The sequence below is a fragment of the Salmo salar genome, chromosome ssa06 (assembly GCF_905237065.1).
Source record: "Salmo salar chromosome ssa06, Ssal_v3.1, whole genome shotgun sequence".
Classification (NCBI taxonomy): Eukaryota; Metazoa; Chordata; class Actinopteri; order Salmoniformes; family Salmonidae; genus Salmo; species Salmo salar.
In genome coordinates this window covers 68,349,233-68,363,316 of record NC_059447.1, presented here as the reverse complement: position 1 = coordinate 68,363,316, position 14,084 = coordinate 68,349,233, and the positions used below count along the sequence as shown (strand labels likewise).

Sequence of the window (14,084 nt, the reverse complement as noted above, 5' to 3'; positions counted from 1 at the left end):
CACACAAACACAAGGAGATGACAGACATACACATGTATACACACATGTAGACACTCAGACAAACAGTAAGTACACACTTAAGTTACCTGTAAATCCTGACCTACTACCTTTACATTACATGGAAAGATGAATTATTGTACTGCAGTAAATTCAGAACCCAGTGATAATTCGTTTTCTCTGCAGGGATTTATGACTGTGATTTACTAGCCAGTGGTTGACAAGTCTGTAGTTTCACACATGAATTCAGATGTACAGGACTTTCTCTTCTGGAAAGTGAACGTGGAGACAGGCCCTTTTTTTATGGGGGATGAGGTTACGCATCATTAGTGACATACGGCGGTCTGGTAGCTTTAGATCATTCCCATTAGCCAGCTAGCTAGCGGGATCCTGAGGATGTCTGTACGGTTAGGGCCATCAGAGTTTAGAGGCTTTATATGTCACATTGGAAAAGATGGTATTTTCAGAACCAGCTAATGAAAAAAATCTTTGACCTGTAGGCAACTTAGTCCAGTCAAATATGAAACACACTGAACAACACCGTAGGCACACCACAGGTGTGTGTACATGTGTGTGTGTATCCTGGGGTCAGAGTCTGTGTGTCATCTGCTTGTTACAACACCATTGATAAGCTGGGTAAACAGCATGGCACTGATTGCTTCACCACCGTCATGTGACCAAGAACACAGAGAGACACGTGGAGACGCCCTGACACACATACAGAGACAATGGGTGTGTGAGGGTGTGTGTATCTACCTATGGGTGCCTATTTTGTCTCTGTGTTTGGCTGGATATTTTCAAGTGCAGACGGGGAATTGCCATTTATCACGGCAAAATACAAGACATGACTCAGCAAATAATACTAGAAGCGGAACCGAGAGTTAAACAAGTCACAACAGTCCACAATTCCGCCTCATATTGATGTTTTGTATTTGAGAGGGGGGGGAACTGTCACAACAGTTCCTACAATATTTCTCACTCACCTGTGGTAGACTTCAATCTGAACTACACTCTGGAAGGAATTTGTACAGCGTAGAATTCAATATCCATTTAATATATTCATATTGCTTACTTCCTGGGTCAAAGGTCACATGCTGCAATGCTTCAGCTGATTGGCAGATTGACGTTTGGGGTCGTGTCACATGACAGGATACAGTAGGCTTGTATCTGTATCTGTTATGATTAGGCATCTCTCTATCTATCTCTCTCTTTTACCATGCACTCCGTCTATGCCATCCCTCTCTTCACTCGCCTCTCTTTCCCACCTTGTTCTTCTCTCTCTCTATACATCTATGTGGGTAGTCTGACTGTCTGGGGAGGGGGGGGGTCATTGACCCCCTGCTGACCCAGGAGATGCCCCTCTTTATCAGTCAGAGGCACATCAGACAGGACGCTCCCAGACCACCGGGGGAGACAGACCACTATGGTCAATCACAGACTACCTCTCACACTACTCTGGTCCACCACAGATTATGGCCCACCACAAACCACTGTGGCTCCCTACAGACCACGAAGGCCCACCACCCACCATGAGGGCTTCCACATGTGTCACTCAGGCCTGTGCTTCCACTATGTTTTATCTGATCTATTCAAGCCATTTGTCCCTCCCTCTCTTTCTAGCTCTAATGCCATATTTACTAGCAGTGTGTTCTCGCTTTCTCACTGAGGGTCTACAACGTTCTACTCTCTTTCTCACTGAGGGTCTACAATACTGTATATTAGACTTATTATCTCACTCCATCTCTCTCTCACATCTCATTACCTCTGAACACACCCCTAGTAAATCTGTCACAGTATGTATGTTTATGTTGATAAGTGGGGCCACACAAACAGTCTTAATAGAAACCCTTGTCATTGGTTCTCCCTCATCCCCTCTTGACTAGGGTAGCATGTTACCTAGGAGAAGTACAAGAAACAAACTAATTAAATGTATCAGTATACCATTTTTTCATAGATTTATTTCACACAAACATAATTTCACAGCAATGACAACATACTGATTGTAAGCATATTATGAAATATGCATAGACTAAATCATTTTACTACAATCTCTACTGGCAATGAGGTTATGAGTATGAATGATTATGGTAACATTGTGACCTCAGTCCTCTTTGTGACATGTCTTTTTGGTCTGTTTAGGTTTTTTGGCCTCTTGTTGCCACAATGTACTTGAAGTTATCAGGTGGCTGTAGTCTAAGCTCTGTGAGTGTGACGTCTGAGGAAAATTATTTTAAAGATTTTCAAGGTTAACATTTCTGTCTGTCTTCCCTGGGTCAGACCTTGGTGTCTATAACATAAGGCTTTGCATAAAGGTCATTTTCAGAATTGAGACTTAGATGTCAGGGGTACTTTTCCACTGTCTCAAAACCATGTACAGCAGCACAGAGGCTTTGAAGTCGTCCTCTCTTCCCATCCTTCTCTCCATCATTTATCTCTCTCCGGCTATCCTTTATTGAAGAAATGTGATGGTTTCATAATAAAATCCCCAAAGAACATAATGTGCCTTTATATTATCACATGCCTCTATCAATCAACTATCATTCCAGATGATAAAAGAACGTTGTTTTCAGTTCTGAAAAGATGCTACGTTTGCCCTTTTGTCCCCCTGTCTCCCCTTACTCAATTCCACTCCTCTCCTGCAACATAAATTCCTGTGTGTGTATGTATGGCTTTGATCTCATACTGTATTCCCTCGAAGCAATAATCCTAAAACGCTAGCTCTGTAATGGTACCAAGCTGTTTGTGAGCCCTGGTGGGATGGTACCGTAAAATTCAAATATCAGAGTCCACAACAGGACCAGCTGTATGTATACTGTTCTTATGACCCGTGTATAGACATGTGTAGACTAAGGAGGCAGAGAGAGATTATAGGGGAGATGGGCTTGGACTATTGAACGGAATACAGATGTAGAATCTTAATTTCATCACTCTTTTGTTGATGAGATTTTTTCTACACGGCAGGAAATGAAAAATTTTAGTGTATTCAAGGTTTGAAAAGGATTGTACATTTGTCATTTCCACTTAAAAATGTCAGACTTGATTTGCCCTAAGGTAAAATGTATCATATACATTAATTACAGTCCACATAATAATTCACATTTCCTGTTGTTGCAGGATTCTTTCATCCTTTAGCAAATTGGGTCAAATTAAGATCCTACATCTGTACTGGAGGGGCCACATCTTGAAGGCATTACTCAGCAAAGAGTCAAAAGTTTACCAGAGCTCATCCTTGTCTTTTTAGTACTGTTTGCTTACAATGCAGATTGGATATGTTCTGGTCTGGCTTTCTCTCTCTCGTTCTCCCTCCTTCTCTTCTTTATCTCCATGCAGACAAACTATGGTTCCATTGCCCATAAGGTGCTCAATGTTTGGAGACATGATACAAACAGCAAGAGAGAGAGCATTTCAAGAGTTAATTTCTTAATTAAACTTTGACATGGTGGCAGGGAGAGAGAGGTTTTGGGGGTGTGGTGTGTGTGTGTGTGGTGGGTGGAGGGGGTGGGTTTATTGTAGGGTGTGGACAGGCAAGGGAGGTAGGGGGGTATGGTATGACTTTTGAAGAGAAAGTGCGATGCTTCCCAGAGCCCTAGGGTCTTGCCAACACAAACCCTGCTCCCTACCACGATCCCCCACAATCCTCCGCTGCAGTCAGGGGGCTGGCCGTCTGAGCGGCAAGGGGAAGGGACACACCGGCGCCATGGCGATTCCTTAGACAGCTTATCTCCCCCCCACCCCCCTCTGTGATAGTGCTGTCAAAATAACTGCCAAGATACATAGCAGTCAGGAACTGGTTAAAACCTGCATGGCCCAATCGGCCAGCCGACTGTCTGTCTCCGTCTCTCTCCAGACTTTGAGGGCTCTGAGACCCAGGTTCCACAAACACAGGGAATCTCTGTCTCAAGGCTACTCTCTCACTGACTGTGGCCTAGCTCTCTCTCTCTCTCTCTCTCTCTCTCTCTCTCTCTCTCTCTCTCTCTCTCTCTCTCTCTCATGAAGACACTGCTGCTGTGGCAATGATTTCAAACTCAGAGATTGAAGTGATTTAGGAGTTTGTCATTGTTTGACTTTTGCTAAATTGGGATGAGATTTAGATAAGCTAGATCAGGGATTCATCATGAAGGGCTGCAGTGGCTCGCAGGTCTGCATGCCCACATCCATACCCACACATGCAGTCAGAGCCGGCCATAGCCTTTTGGAAATGTTATTGAGGGGCCCCCCCCCACCTTGCAAGCAAAATATTTTAACGGCCCCCCTCTTGACAGCGGAGAGAAAAAATTTACGATAATTTCCTGTAATTCTACACATTTTGCCATGGCACGTAAAGAAGATTTTGTAACTCATTTCGTGTAATTCTAATCATTTTGCCATGGGGCGGAGAGAAAAATGTCAAGTTTCACAGCTTTTTTCCTGCACTTCTACAAATGTTGGTTGTAGCGCTGGTAAATTGACACCGCTCTGATATCCAATAGTCTTTACCGGCTGTATGTAATAACACTTAAGATTTTCTGGGACAACAATGTAATAAATAATACATTAAAAAAAACAAAATAGTGCAAAGTTTCCTAAGGACTAGAAGCAAGGCAACCCTCTCTGTCGGCCCCATTTTCTCTTGCTGAGAGTGACTAACAAATTCAGTGGACCCCACAAAGTTCGGTAATTCGATCATGATTACTACAAGTTTAGATAGCTGGCTAGACTAACTTACCAATCTAAAAAAATGTAGCTGACATGGGCTAATTGTGTGACTGTCAGTGATTGACATAACAAGATAAAAACTGCTGATGCACAAACACATTTTGAAATCACACCATGTGTATTATACTATTATAACTCTCAACAATAAGTTGAGACACCAACTAAGTTCCCCAAAAAATGAAATATACAGTACCAGTCAAAAGTTTGGACACACCTACTCATTCAAAGGTTTTTCTTTATTTGTACTATTTTCTACATAGTAGATTAATAGTTAAGACATCACAACTACGAAATAACACATATGGAATCCTGTAGTAACCAAAAAAGTGTTAAACAAATCAAAGCCACCCTTTGCCTTGATGACAGTTGTTGAAATTCTCTCAACCAGCTTCATGAGGTAGTCACCTGGAATACATTTCAATTAACAGGTGTGCCTTGTTAAAAGTTAATGCGTTTGAGCCAGCCAGTGGTGTTGTGAAAAGGTAGGGGTGGTATACAGAAGATAGACCAAGCCCATATTATGGCAAGAGCAACTCAAATAAGCAAAGAGAAACAACAGTCCATTGTTACTTTAGGACATGAAGGTCAGTCAAATGTCAAGAACTTTGAAAGTTTCATCAAGTGTAGTTGCAAAAACCATCAAGCGCTATGATGAAACTCTAGGAAGACCCAGAGTTACCTCTGCTGCAGAGGATAAGTTCACTAGAGTTACCAGCCTCAGAAATTGCAGCCCAAATAAATGCTCCACAGAGTTCAAATAGAAGACACACCTCAACATAAACTGTTCAGAGGAGACTGCGTGAATCAGGCCTTCATGGTCGAATTGCTTTCAAGAAACCGCTACTAAAGGGCACCAATAAGAATAAGAGACTTGCATGGGCCAAGAAACACAAGCAATGGACATTAGACCGGTGGAAATCTGTCCTTTGGTCTGATGAGTCCAAATTTGAGATTTTTGGTTGCATCCGCCATGTCTTTGTGAGACGCAGAGTACTGTAGGTGAACAGATGATCTACGCATGTGTGGTTCCCACTGTGAAGCATGGAGGAGGAGGTGTGATGGTGTGGGGGAGCTTTGCTTGTGACACTGTCAGTGATTTACTTAGAATTCAAGGAACACTTAACCAGCATGGCTACCACAGCATTCTGCAGCAATACGCCATCCCATCTGGTTTGCGCTTAGTGGGACTATCATTTCTTTTTCAACAGGACAATGACCCAACAGACCTCCAGGCTGTGTAAGGGCTATTTGACCAAGAAGGAGAATCATGGAGTGCTGCATCAGGTGAGCTGGCCTCCATAAGCACCTGACCTCACCCGAATTGAGATGGATTGGGATGAGATGGACCACAGAGTGAAGGAAAAGCAGCCAACAAGTGCTCAGAATATGTGGGAACTCCTTCAAGACTGTTGGAAAAGCATTCCCGGGTGCAGCTTGTTGAGAGAATGCCAAGAGTGTGCAAAGCTGTCATCAAGGCAAAGGGTGGCTACCTTGAAGAATCTCAAATATAAAATCTATTTTGATTTGTTTAACACTTTTTTGGTTACTACATGATTCCATATGGGTTATTTCATAGTTGTGATGTCTTCACTATTATTCTACATTGTAGAAAATAGTCCAAATAAAGAAAAACCCTGGAATGAGTAGGTGTGTCCAAACTTTTGACTGGTACTGTATATATGTATTATTATTATTTTTTTAATTGTTGGGGGTGTGGGGGGTTCGGCCTTAAATGGGGACTTGCAACCTGAAGGCTGCCAGTTGCCCATCCCTGGGCTAGATATTCAAGGTCTTTAAAATCAACAATCCAATGTAAAATCATGGAGCTCAGTGTCATCAAAAGCCGGGTCAAACTTCATATTACATCAACTGTGCAACTTTCTGTTTGTGAATAACAGCAAGGGGACATTTATAATGACTGAATTCATGAGCTCATCAAGCGCCATGCCTTTTGATTTCAGCCCAGTAGCAATTGCTGTGATTAGACCGCCATCTAGCGGTGAAATCTGAAAAGGAGACAAAGAATTTACCCGAATCCTTCGCTGGGTAAAGTGGATCATATGCGTTTTTCAATGTTCAAACATGTTAGTTATGTCACTAGCACTGTCAAAAGATAACATGAGAAATTGTACAATAAGCAGCACTACCAAAACGTAAATTCCCTGACCGGGAATCGAACCCGGGCCGCGGCGGTGAGAGCGCCGAATCCTAACCACTAGACCACCAGGGAAAGACACTAAGAGATGCAACTTTAGATTACTTAAACAAAATATAAAAAATACACTTCATTACCAAAAGTATGTGGACATTGGTTCGTCAAACATCTCATTCCAAAATCATTGGCATTAATATGAAGTTGGTCCCCGTTTACTGCTATAAACGTCTCCACTCTTCTGGGAAGGCTTTCCACTACATGTTGGAACATTGCTGCCGGGGACTTGCTTCCATTCAGCTACAAGAGCATTAGTGAGGTCGGGCACTGATGTTAGGCCCGGCTTGCAGTCGGCATTCCAATTCTTCCCAAAAGTGTTCAGTGCAGTTGAGGTCAGGTCTCTGTGCAGGCCAGTCAAGTTCTTCCACACCGATCTCGACAAATCATTTCTGTATGGACCTCGCTTTGTCCACGGCGGCGTTGTCATGGTGAAACAGGAAAGGGGCTTCCCAAAACTGTTGCCACAAAATTGGAAGCACAGAATCTAGAATATCACTGTATAGACCCTTTTCCAGTACACGACACACTGACGTCACTCACTGATGTGCGCGCCTTGGCGGCAGTAAGAAAGCCATCGCCATCTGCACCCATTCAGCATACGTTTACAATTATGTTTTGATTCTTGCTTGAACAGTCGCTAAGATGATATTTGGTTGTGATCTTTGCAAAATAACTATTTTGGATAAAGCAATTGTTAGCTAGAATGCTAACGCTCATTGATATAGACTGTAGCAAAAGCTAGCCAAAGAGCCATTTTTCTGGTTGAAATGTAAGTGTTTTTTTTAAGTACAATGCAGTTGATTTGCAATAATGACACAAACATTATATTAAGCAGGACATTCATACTAGCCTTAAAATCCAATTATAATCCAAAAGTAGTGTGAAATGCACTCATAAGCAACATGTAAATAGAGCCTTTTTTTGCTGCCGTTCTATAAGAACCCCCCTTGTTCTGCCACCAACTAGCGTGCACCGCCCTAGTGAGGCAATATTTGTAAGCACAGAAAGGGGTCTATGCTGTAGCGTTAAGATTTCCCTACACTGGAACTAAGGGACCTAGCCTAAACCATGAAAAACAGATTCAGACCATTATTCCTCCTCCACCAAACTTTACAGTTGGCACTATGCATTTGGGCAGGTAGCGTTCTGGCATCCGCCAAACCCAGATCCATCTGTCAGACTACCAGATGGGGAAATGCTCCAGAGTCCAATGGCTGTAGCTTTACACCACTCCAGCAGAGGCTTGGCATTGCACATGGTGATCTTAGGCATGTGTGTGGCTGCTCAGTCATGGAAACCCATTTCATGAAGCTCCCAATGAACAGTTATTGTGCTGACGTTGCTTTCAGAGGCAGTTTAGAACTCGGCAATGAGTGGGCATGGTTGTGTGTTCGATTTCATACACCTGTCAGCAACGGGAGTGGCTGAAATAGCCAAATCTATTCATTTGAAGGGGTGTCCATATACTTTTCCCCATGTAGTTTAGTTCTGGAGTTGGCTATTTTAAATGCAGATATGCCTGTGTGCCCATTTTATACTTTAAATGCCAAACATCGGTCAAATACTATTAGTATTATTTACTATGTATCTGATTTTTTTTGAACAGCGGTCGTTGCAAATCAAACGCTAGATTGTTCATGCACGAGAGGGGGCTGAGCACGCGTAAACGGCAATTGTTTGAAAATTGTCAACTGGACCAGAGAGGAATAGAACAGGCCTCGGCAATTCCAGTCCTCAGGGACCTGATTGTCGTCACACTTTTGCCCCTGCCCCAGCTAACACACCTGACTCCAATAATCAACTAATCATGATCTTCAGTTAAAAGGTGTGTTTGCTAGGGATGGGGTAAAAGTCTGACACCAGTCAGGCCCCAGAGGACTGGAATTGCCCAGGCCTGCTCTAGAAGGTCATGCTCCAGGAAATTGAGGAATCCGGGAGAAAGATAGCGTGCTTGTTTGAAATGGAAAAGCGTCGCGGTAGATATTGATAAAGAAGTACATCAAGACGAAGCAGCTGCTTTACAAGTGGGATGCACTGTTGAACACTACATCCCGAGGGGTTCGTGCTGATTGTACAGAGATTGTGACAGCCAGTTAAATGGCATCCCTTGACAAGGCAAGAACAAGATGTATGTCAGGAGAAGTACAGTATTATCATAAGGAGACTTACACTTGGAATACGGAGGACTAATGGAGGGAAAAAGAGAGGCAGAGGAGGTCTGAAAGAGAGAGGGAGGAAGAGGGTGAGCTTGAGTCGGTTAAAAATGGTGGAAAAAAGGGAGATGGTTTGTTAAAGAATAATGGTAGAAAATGTATGCAGTGAGTTGAAGACAGGAGGAGAAATGGAAGTGAATGAGGGAGAAGTATCGGAGGTGGTAGGCGTGGTGAAGCTCTCAGAGCCCGAGGCTTGCACCGAGGGTCAGGATAAAGATGAGTCTGTGACAGTAGGAGTGAAGTTTTTGGAAAAAGTTGACCCTTTTGAGGTTTCAGGGTGGGTTAAAACAGAGTTGGGTGCTGTGGAATTGGTGAGAGTAACCAGAAGTGGTCTTGTGATAATTGTTTGTGTTCTGCTGGTCAGAGGGAACAGGTGTTAAACGAATGGGAGAAAGAGATGTGAATGGTTTTGCTCTCAAGAAAAGGGCGCCATTGAAAGGATTGATTACTCGGGTAGCGGTAAATGTGAAAGCTGGCCAACTTTAGAGGAAGATTCCCGGTGTTTGTGATGCTCGTCGATTGGCGCAACCCAGACAGGGTGGCGTGAGTGGTGAAACAGAAGAGTCATTGTCTGTTTTTTTTAGTTTTGATGAGTCTTTGTCCGAAAAAGTGATGTTAGGATATATAAATTATCCTGTACGAGCTTTTGTGCCGACTACATTACGTTGTTACAGGTGTCAATCTTATGGGCATGTGGCAGCAGTGTGTAGGTGGGAGGTTCCTAAGTGTGAGAAGTGTACAGAAGGGCATGAGACAAAGGAATGTGTAGCATTGGGGAAAGCAGTGGTATGTGTTTATTGTAGGGGTGCCCATGGGGCTGGGGATCAGAAATGTCCCGTGCAAGAAAGACAGGTTGAGGTTTCCAGAGTTAGAGTAGTGCAGAAGTTGTTTATATGCTGAGGCAGTGAAGAAAGTAGAGGTAGATGGGTCAAGGGGGAGAGATTCTGAGAGGAGTGGTGTGAGTAGCAGATCTGTACCAGTACAGAGGGATAAACCAACAAGTGATATATGTTTCAGTAAGATTAGATTTTTGTCATTTATAGTAATGGTTATCAACTGTACTGCATGGATGGAACATAAGTTGCAGAAAATAGAGGTTGTGGTGGCAGCAAGACTTTACATCAGAATAGTTACAGGGTGTGTTAAGTAGTGGTGTTGATGATTATGATAAGTGTACAATATTATGTATTGGATCCTTAAAAAATACAACTTTTACATTACCCAGCAGTTTACCTATAAAATGTGCTGATGTTGAAGTAGACATACTCGGTATTCATATCACAAAAGATATAAATAAGCTCTCCACAATTCATTTCAATAGAAAACTTGTAAAAATAGACAAGATCCTGCAACCATGGAGAGGTAAATACATGTCTATTTATGGAAAAATTGCCCTGATTAACTCCTTAGTCATATCTCAGTTTACTCACTTACTTATGGCGCTGCCTACCCCTGAGGATTAGTTTTTAAAATCATTTGAGCAAAAAATATTTAGCTTTATCTGGGACGCTAAACCAGACAAAATAAAACGTGCCTATCTATATAATGAATATGAATTGGGTGGGTTGAGATTATTAAATATAAAAGCACTAAACCTCTAAAAGCTTCACTTATTCAAAAGTTGTACTTGAACCCTAAATGGTTCTCAAGTAGATTACTAAGAAAAGCTCATCCATTGTTTAAAAATTGCCTTTTTGCCTTTGTGCAGATTGCCATGTCTCATTTTCTATTCATTGAAAATTATACTTTTTTCAAAGTATCTATCTTTTTCAAACAAGCATTGCAGAGCTGGCTACAATTTCATCCCCCTGAAAAGATAGAACAAATATTATGGCTAAACTCAAATGTGCTGGTTGATAAAATACCTGTACTTATGGGAAAGATGTTTGAAAAGGGGATTTTGTTCTTAAATGATATTATAAATTGCCTTGTAGAGTTATGTCCTTCATGGAGTTATCAGAATTGTACGGAAAGGTCTGCTCAATCCAAGAGTACAACCAATTGATTACAGCATTGCCCCAAAAATAGAGGAGGCGGGTGGCAGCGGGAGGAGGTAGGGAACTGGTCTGTCTGCCCAATATAAAGGATCAAATCTGGCGGAGGAATAAAATATAGCATTTATAGGAAAGTATACCAGTTTCATATGAGGACCAGGATGTTGACAACTGTGCCATACAGATTGCAAAATAATTAGGAAGAGATTTTTGATGTACCAATTTCATGTTAGAGGGTGTATGAGTTGATATATAAAACGCAAGATTCAAGACTTTGTGCTTTTCAGCTAAAATTATTATATAGAATTCTTGCCACCAACAAAATGTTGAATATTTGGGGCATAAAGTCATCAAAGCTCTGCAGATTTTGTTGTGAGGATACAGAATCAATAGACCATTTATTTTGGTATTGCCCTCAGGTAGCCTGTTTCTGGTCTCAGGCTCAGGAATGGCTGAAAATGCATAGCATTGATCTAAAATTGACCCTAGAAATAGTACTGTTAGGAGATCTGGAGAGACAGGGTCAGTCAATTACTAATACTCTTAGTAAAAGTATTTGTCTTCATCTCGCAATCTGTGGATTCTATTCGATTAGATAGATTGAAATTGTACGTTAACATCACAGCATAGTTGAAAGATATGTGTTGCGTAGAAACCCGAAGTGGGTGGCCAGCAGAGATAGATGGGATGGGCTGAAGGTTGGTATGTGGAATTGGAGACAAGTGGGAGTGGAGTTGCTGTGTGAGAGATAGAACACACAAGAACACACACATACATGTAATAGTGCCAGATATGCCCACAAACATATACAGTTGGCATTGCTGTTATGATTTTACTTGTCCTTGATGTCCTTTCTTTTCCTTTTTTTTTGCATTGTTGTTTGCTGTTTTCTTTTGTCTTTTCCTTTTTTCTCTTTAGTTCATTATCTTGGTTGTTGGTGCATTGGGGGGTTCTTGGGGTGGAGAATGGAATTAATTAAAAAAAAAAATCTTTTTTTTCTTCCTGGGGGGGACTGTGGGATGGGTCTCGAATGGTTGAGGGACAGTTATTGGGGAACTGTGGGGGGGATCTTGGAGGGTTCGGGTTCACGTTTTTTTGGCCTGGTGGTAGATTGGTCAACATGCCTTTGAGCAGGGCATTGACCCTGGATTCTTCTGTGTGTCACTCTGAATGGGAATCTGTTGGATGACTGGTATGATGTACACTGCTCAAAAAAATAAAGGGAACACTTAAACAACACAATGTAACTCCAAGTCAATCACACTTCTGTGAAATCAAACTGTCCACTTAGGAAGCAACACTGATTGACAATAAATTTCACATGCTGTTGTGCAAATGGAATAGACAACAGGTGGAAATTATAGGCAATTAGCAGAGACACCCCCAATAAAGGAGTGGTTCGGCAGGTGGTGACCACAGACCACTTCTCAGTTCTTATGCTTCCTGGCTGATGTTTTGGTCACTTTTGAATGCTGGCGGTGCTTTCACTCTAGTGGTAGCATGAGATGGCGTCTACAACCCACACAAGTGGCTCAGGTAGTGCAGCTCATCCAGGATGGCACATCAATGCGAGCTGTGGCAAGAAGGTTTGCTGTGTCTGTCAGCGTAGTGTCCAGAGCATGGAGGCGCTACCAGGAGACAGGCCAGTACATCAGGAGACGTGGAGGAGGCCGTAGGAGGGCAACAACCCAGCAGCAGGACTGCTACCTCCGCCTTTGTGCAAGGAGGAGCAGGAGGAGCACTGCCAGAGCCCTGCAAAATGACCTCCAGCAGGCCACAAATGTGCATGTGTCTGCTCAAACGGTCAGAAACAGACTCCATGAGGGTGGTATGAGGGCCCGACGTCCACAGGTGGGGGTTGTGCTTACAGCCCAACACCGTGCAGGACGTTTGGCATTTGCCAGAGAACACCAAGATTGGCAAATTCGCCACTGGCGCCCTGTGCTCTTCACAGATGAAGCAGGTTCACACTGAGCACATGTGACAGACGTGACAGAGTCTGGAGACGCCATGGAGAACGTTCTGCTGCCTGCAACATCCTCCAGCATGACCGGTTTGGCGGTGGGTCAGTCATGGTGTGGGGTGGCATTTCTTTGGGGGGCCGCAAAGCCCTCCATGTGCTCGCCAGAGGTAGCCTGACTGCCATTAGGTACCGAGATGAGATCCTCAGACCCCTTGTGAGACCATATGCTGGTGCGTTTGGCCCTGGGTTCCTCCTGATGCAAACAATGTTAGACCTCATGTGGCTGGAGTGTGTCAGCAGTTCCTGCAAGAGGAAGGCATTGATGCTATGGACTGGCCCGCCCGTTCCCCAGACCTGAATCCAATTGAGCACATCTGGGACATCATGTCTCGCTCCATCCACCAACGCCACGTTGCACCACAGACTGTCCAGGAGTTGGCGGATGCTTTAGTCCAGGTCTGGGAGGAGATCCCTCAGGGGACCATCTGCCACCTCATCAGGAGCATGCCCAGGCGTTGTAGGGAGGTCATACAGGCACGTGGAGGCCACACACACTACTGAGCCTCATTTTGACTTGTTTTAAGGACATTACATCAAAGTTGGATCAGCCTGTAGTGTGGTTTTCCACTTTAATTTTGAGTGTGACTCCAAATCCAGACCTCCATGGGTTGATAAATTGGATTTCCATTGATTATTTTTGTGTGATTTTGTTGTCAGCACATTCAACTATGTAAAGAAAAAAGTATTTAATAATATTATTTCATTCATTCAGATCTAGGATGTGTTATTTTAGTGTTCCCGTTATTTTTTGGAGCAGTATAGATGTTGAGCGGCTTCACTGCAAGTAAATTGTATGTTTTTAGAATATTCAATAAATAAAAAATAAATACATGTAAAAAGTAGTGGTGTCCCATCCTTTCAGGCTGTAGGCCTAAATAGATTAAAATAGTGGAGTATGATATTTATTATAATTTGAGTGTAGTGTTAGATGATTGGGTAATTGCTGTTTT

General features: G+C 42.9%; 1 non-coding gene across 1 annotated transcript; it reads right to left on the bottom strand.

Annotated features, from left to right (window-relative positions):
• Positions 1-6,850: 6,850 nt before the first annotated feature.
• trnae-cuc (transfer RNA glutamic acid (anticodon CUC)) lies at positions 6,851-6,922 on the bottom strand. Its single transcript has one exon. It is a non-coding gene; the product is annotated as a tRNA-Glu (tRNA).
• Positions 6,923-14,084: the final 7,162 nt, after the last annotated feature.